At 34.6% G+C, this 5,710-nt stretch overlaps 1 long non-coding RNA gene across 1 annotated transcript in view; it reads left to right on the forward strand.

The window, feature by feature from the left end:
* Window positions 1–4,438, forward strand: part of LOC118161307 — a 17,929-nt gene extending 13,491 nt beyond the window's left edge. Inside the window, exon 3 of the long non-coding RNA XR_004747935.1 lies at window positions 4,425–4,438. This is a non-coding gene — a long non-coding RNA (uncharacterized LOC118161307). The remainder of the gene's footprint in view (window positions 1–4,424) is intronic.
* The last annotated feature ends 1,272 nt before the right edge of the window (window positions 4,439–5,710 follow it).

The raw sequence follows: 5,710 nt of genomic DNA on the forward strand, positions 1-5,710 counted from the left end.
ATATATATATATATATATATATATGTCAGTCAGGACAGCATCTCTCTGAATGTAACACCTTTGCTATTTCACTTTCATACATTTTTAGGTGCTATATATTTAAGCATAACTTTATAATTAAGTAAATTGTGATAATAAACCTTGATTGCCAGGTTGCAGTGCCCTTTTGATTCCCTGCATGATATTCTAGTCTAAAAAGCATTAATAGAGATGTTCCAATGTTGAAAAGAAAAGTGAGGGAAATCAGCATCTAAAACTTAGTAAAGTCCTAGGTAGTAAAAGGCCTTTGTTCTGAAGATTGTTCTCCCACAGAGAAACAGAATTTTCTTTTAGCCTTTACAGTCAATTCTTAAGCTGTTGAAATATCATAATCAAAGCTCTTTGCCACCTTGTGTTGAATCTACTGTACTTGAACTCTTTCTATTTAGTGAGAAACAGGGTTTCTACCCTAAATAATATGATGAAAGCATTCAAAATGTCAAATGAACATTCACCACTTAAAAATATCTTCACTTTTTACTATTATAATGGTAGAGAGAACTGCCTGTAGGTGACTAGAATGATTAAAAAGGAATGGAGGAAATACAATAGTTTCTCCAAAGAGACTGTGAGAGTTCATCACACTATCAGGTGTCACTGTTGCTTTTATCTCCAATTTCCTAACCAGGATGGTGCAGCACTTTGTTCAGGATGGGTTTGCACAGTCAGGAAAACTACAGTTTTGTTCAGACTCCTTTGTCAGTAGTTTTTAGATTCTACTTGTCATCCTCTCTATTCTGTTCTATGTGAAGGTAATGTTAGCTTACAAATAGCTATTCGCCAAAGAAAATGTGCTATTACCTTACCAGTCTGTGCACACGTAAGTCCATGGTTTAAACAGAAATTTTAGGAAATGATACATTTGAAAATGAATAATCTGAAAGTTAAATGAATCATTTTGAATATATCTTCAGTTTTGCTGACATTACAAGGAATGGAATTGTTTGCTGGAACTAACTAAAGAAAAGCAATAAATTAGTGTTTTTATAGTGAGTACAACTGTAAATAGATAGGTTTTGAAACAGTATCTTTTTACACTCTGGTACATTTCCCTTCAGTAGGACATAATGTTATATTTGTATTTAATGCTTTTCCTAGCCTTACAAAGTCGTTAAGGATCTAGCATTTCATAATGCTTCATCCATATACTTCTCTCTTGACATAAACAGACTTACAAAGATGAGAGATGTGACTAGTCAGAGTAGATGTTAAGTGGAATATTACTTAATTTCTAATAGAAACATCACTGTCTTCTAAATAATGTTGAATCACCTCATATAGCCCAATCAACAAACCTAGCAGGAAAATAAATAAATAAATGCATAAATATGTACTGGTAGGTGGCCTACGTCTATTGGTAAATATGTCCATGATCAGATGGGTTTGGAATGTTCTGGGTATGCAAGAGAAAGCCAGTACTAAAAGAAAATGAAGAAAAGGGACTGTCTGTTTCCTCCAATTCAAAGCACTGAATTTCTTACATGTTCCTCTAAAGTTCTCCATCAAGACAGTAAGGAATAAGAGCCTGAAATGGATTTAAAGTGGTGTACAAGGGAGAAGGAAGACCAGAAATGGAAGAGAAAGCAGAGAAAATAAAGGTGTTGGGGAAGAGAATTGGACTGGGGAAGGTTTGTCCCATGGGTTTTTAAGCAGTGTTCTGGTTACTTTGCCTACAGTCATCTTGTCTAAAGAAAAAAAGCTAAGGAGAATCTTAGCTGGGTAGAGATAGGTATGCAATTTCACTGATGAACTGTTAGCAGAACTGCCTGTGTTGCACCAAACTGTACCACCATCCAACTTCTGACAGTGTGGGGGTTTTCTTCATAAGGGTTATGTGAGGGGTTCACATGTTCACACAGGTCTTCATGCTGCCAGGAGGGTCTGTAAAATCTGAAATATCCATTGCCACTGTTCAAAATGCCCCTGGCCAAGGAAAGGTGTTGAGTGCCTGTGCACCCTAAAGAAACCACTTTGCCTGAACAGACATAGCACCAATCACTCTTCTCCCAGTGTAACAGGCAGCAGGTAGGAAATACCCTTCCCCAGTGCCATTGATGGGGTCTACCTCAGCTGAGTCCTTAAGACAGTTCTCTTTTAGATGAAATGAGTATTCTGTTTCAGCTTGATAGTAGGAGAATCCTGACCCTCCTAACCTCCAGTATCATTCTGCTTCCTGTCCTTTCCTAATGCTCATGGTTCTGTGTTTCAGCTAAGCAAGGTGTTAGAGAAAACACCTTGTTTTTGACTAGTTTTGGCAAAAGATAAAATGCTGTTTTTTAATGGAAACAAAACAAAACAAAACAAAACAAAAAAAAACAACAGAAAAACAAACAAAGAAAACTCAATGTTAAACTATACTGCCTGTAATATTACAATAGCTACTTTACCTGTGCTACTTCCAAAAAGCTGCAATTGGTCATTGCAACAGCAGGTGAAATTTCATATCTAAATAAATGAGGCCACTTACAATAATGTAAGGAACTCAAACTGAATCAATTAAAAGTATAAGAAGATTGGTCTTGAAGAATGCCACATTTTAGCCAACCTGAAAAGTTTTCAAAATTCAGTTAATACCTAATGCAGAATAATAAAAGGAAGATTCATGGTATAGGTCACCAATCACTCACTTCAGCTACTGAATAATGATACAATTTTATGAGTTTGAAAATTCCCATGAAAACCACAAAGTGTACACTTAGTATATATTATTTGATGAACAGTATAAAAACTAGTCAAAATAATGGGGATGGTGAGCAGAAACTACTGAAAACAGTAACCATACTCTTAAACATGAAATCATAATATTATGTGATGCCAGTTTCTCGAAGTTGTTGTCCTGAAATTTCAAAGTGGTAACGTGTGATTACTTTAATAATTATTTAGTAATTTAGTAAGTTCTTTAATGTTGTAGAAATGGGTAAAATACATCAAGCAGGACTACATTTGAAGTACAAGAAACTTTGTCTCAGCTACAGTATGTAATTAACAGATATTCTAAAGCCCACATAACTAGTGGATATTTAAACACAATGCAAACAACATTTTCTCTGAATAAATAAAATCATATAATTACATTTGATATGCAATAAAAAGTTAAAATTTTCATATTTTGTCTACATTTGAAAAAAAAATAAAATGGACTATCATTACGTTTATCTGTGAATGGACCATAACTACAAACTTAATAGAAATTTCCTCACCATGAAGGGCCAGGATTTAGGCTTGGAAACTATTTTTTACTTATCTAGCATTTTTTTTATTATTATTATTTTCATTCTTTCTATCTTTATTCTAAATTTTATCTGTACAATGTTTCATTTTCAGTTATATATTTACTTTGGTTAAGATTCTGTCAAGTTTGTACCATTAAGCAGTGTGTTATTTTGAGAACACTGTTTCCAAGGTATTTTTTAAGAAAAAAATGGTTCAGCAGAGGATTACCAGAATTTGAACATCTGTGTCACAGCTTTGTTTCCTCCAATAAACCTGGACATGCTGGATTTCTCTTCTATTTGGGATGATGAATGCATTAAACTCTATACTAGGATTTCACATGTAGCCTACCATAAGTTGAATATATTTTGGCTTGTGCGTTTTTATCACAGTTATATGCAATGGTTAGAAAGGTGGTGGTTAGTCCTGCTATTACTTTGGCTACTACTCTGACAAACAACAACAACAACAACAAAACCACACTTCAATCTAAAGCATACTGAACATGAGCAACGATAGTTATGATTCTCCCACAGTTCTGGTAATTGCTAAACTAGACCTATGTTTATATATTTAAATCTGAATAGAAATGAAATGCTGACAAGTATCATCCTTCTCAATTTTCTTGAGATGAATACGACAAAATAAGACACAGAAATTGTAACCAGTCATAGCCATCTAGTACACCTTAAGACTCAAGTTATATGAATTTATTTAAAAGTAAATGCAAAAGACGATACACGTCTTTCCATTTCTTGACAAGACAAAGTATTTACTAGACCCATTGAGCTGTCATCTCTGTAAATCCTTAGCTGTTTTACCCTGCAAATTATGTTTTCCTTCCTAAGACTGAACCACAGACATAAGAAACCACATTCATTAATTGTTGTGCACAGTGTAGAAAAAATATACAGTCTAATGTTCTTGCTTACATTGTGCTTTCTTTAACCTGTGTCCTCAGGTTGTTTGTTTCCATAATACTGAGGCAGTGATGGAAATCCCAATCTGATAACTTGTCTTATCTTCTCAAAAAGCATCTGCATTTCTACATTGGCAAGGCTGATAAACAGTTGTTTAGAAAACTTTGAGATCTGTTAAGCTATGGAACAGTTTCTAATCCTTATCTTTGAAAAGCATACAGTTATGGCATTTGCAGAGTTAAAAAGGCAAAGATGTCTCCTAAGCAAACCTGGGTGTGTGCATTCATATTATAAAGGAACTGATAAATGTCCATTTAGAAATGTAATTACATCTTAATAATTTGAAATAAATAATTAAAAAATCAACTCATCAGTAGGCATAAGTTTTGTGGGGTTTGCATTTCAAACTTCTTCCAAAGCTGGAAGTGTTTGCTTTATGTCAGAGTTGTGATACTTCAGAATTTAGTACTTCTATAAGAAGAGTAAAGTCTGGAAAGAAGGCAGGCTTTGCTCTGTTTTCTATAGCAAAACATTTCAGTTATCTGAGAGATCCAAATTCCCATTTTCTTTAATGATCTGCTTATCACCTATAGTACATAGTTTTTGTGGGTTTTATTTGTTTATTGTGTAGAACTGGACAGATTTGCATTTAATTTCTTAATCACTCAATTTTCATCCTGATAGGAGACTACTTTCTAAGCTATGTGGTCAGTTGCTGTTACTGATCAAAGCAATAGACACCAAAACAGATTTGCTTAAAGCTTATTACTATTATAATAGTGTAGTAGCAGTATTACACCCTTATTATTCCATTGTCCATTCATACATGTTAGGTCAATAAATGATCAGTCATATGTAGTGCCCATCTTGTTAAATCTGCTTGTCTCACCATTTCCTATGCCCTTTCACTTTCATCTCCTCTTGCTGCAGTGCAGAGCACTGGGTTTAAGGTGCCAGGTAGGATTAAAGGCATCCCAGGGAGAATTCAGCTTTGAAGTGGCAGAGAGTAAATGCTTCTTATCAGCTGTAAGTGCTCCCTGTGTCATTGGCTTTCATGGCTGTGGCATGTCATTTGTAAGGATCTCTTATTTCTGCATGTTGTAGTAGAAAGTAGTCTCTCAGCTTTTTAATGGTGCAACAGTTCACAGACAGAGGCTGCACTTGGTGGATGATGGAGCCTGATTAGCAGTAAATTAGCATCATACAATATTTCTGTAGATGTAGAATATGAACTTCAATATGATTTTAAAATATATTATTCAATTTTCCTGCTGATTATATTCTGCTATTGCAAACATGCTCTTTGATGGCTGTGTCTTTTTTTCACCTTACATGTTTCACCTGCTTTAGGGAGGATTGTACTCGCAAGACTGTGTAACTTATTGAATAACAAGTTCCAGATACAAACACTGTATTCAGATTCAGGAATACGTTCTGCTGGGCGTCCTCAATAAGGAACTTGATTGGCAGTACAAATATATGATCAATAGGTATCTGATTCATGAAAAAGCTGAATTTATCACCCTTCTTTGAGAGGT

Source organism: Oxyura jamaicensis, chromosome 2 (genome assembly GCF_011077185.1).
Source record: "Oxyura jamaicensis isolate SHBP4307 breed ruddy duck chromosome 2, BPBGC_Ojam_1.0, whole genome shotgun sequence".
Lineage (NCBI taxonomy): Eukaryota > Metazoa > Chordata > Aves > Anseriformes > Anatidae > Oxyura > Oxyura jamaicensis.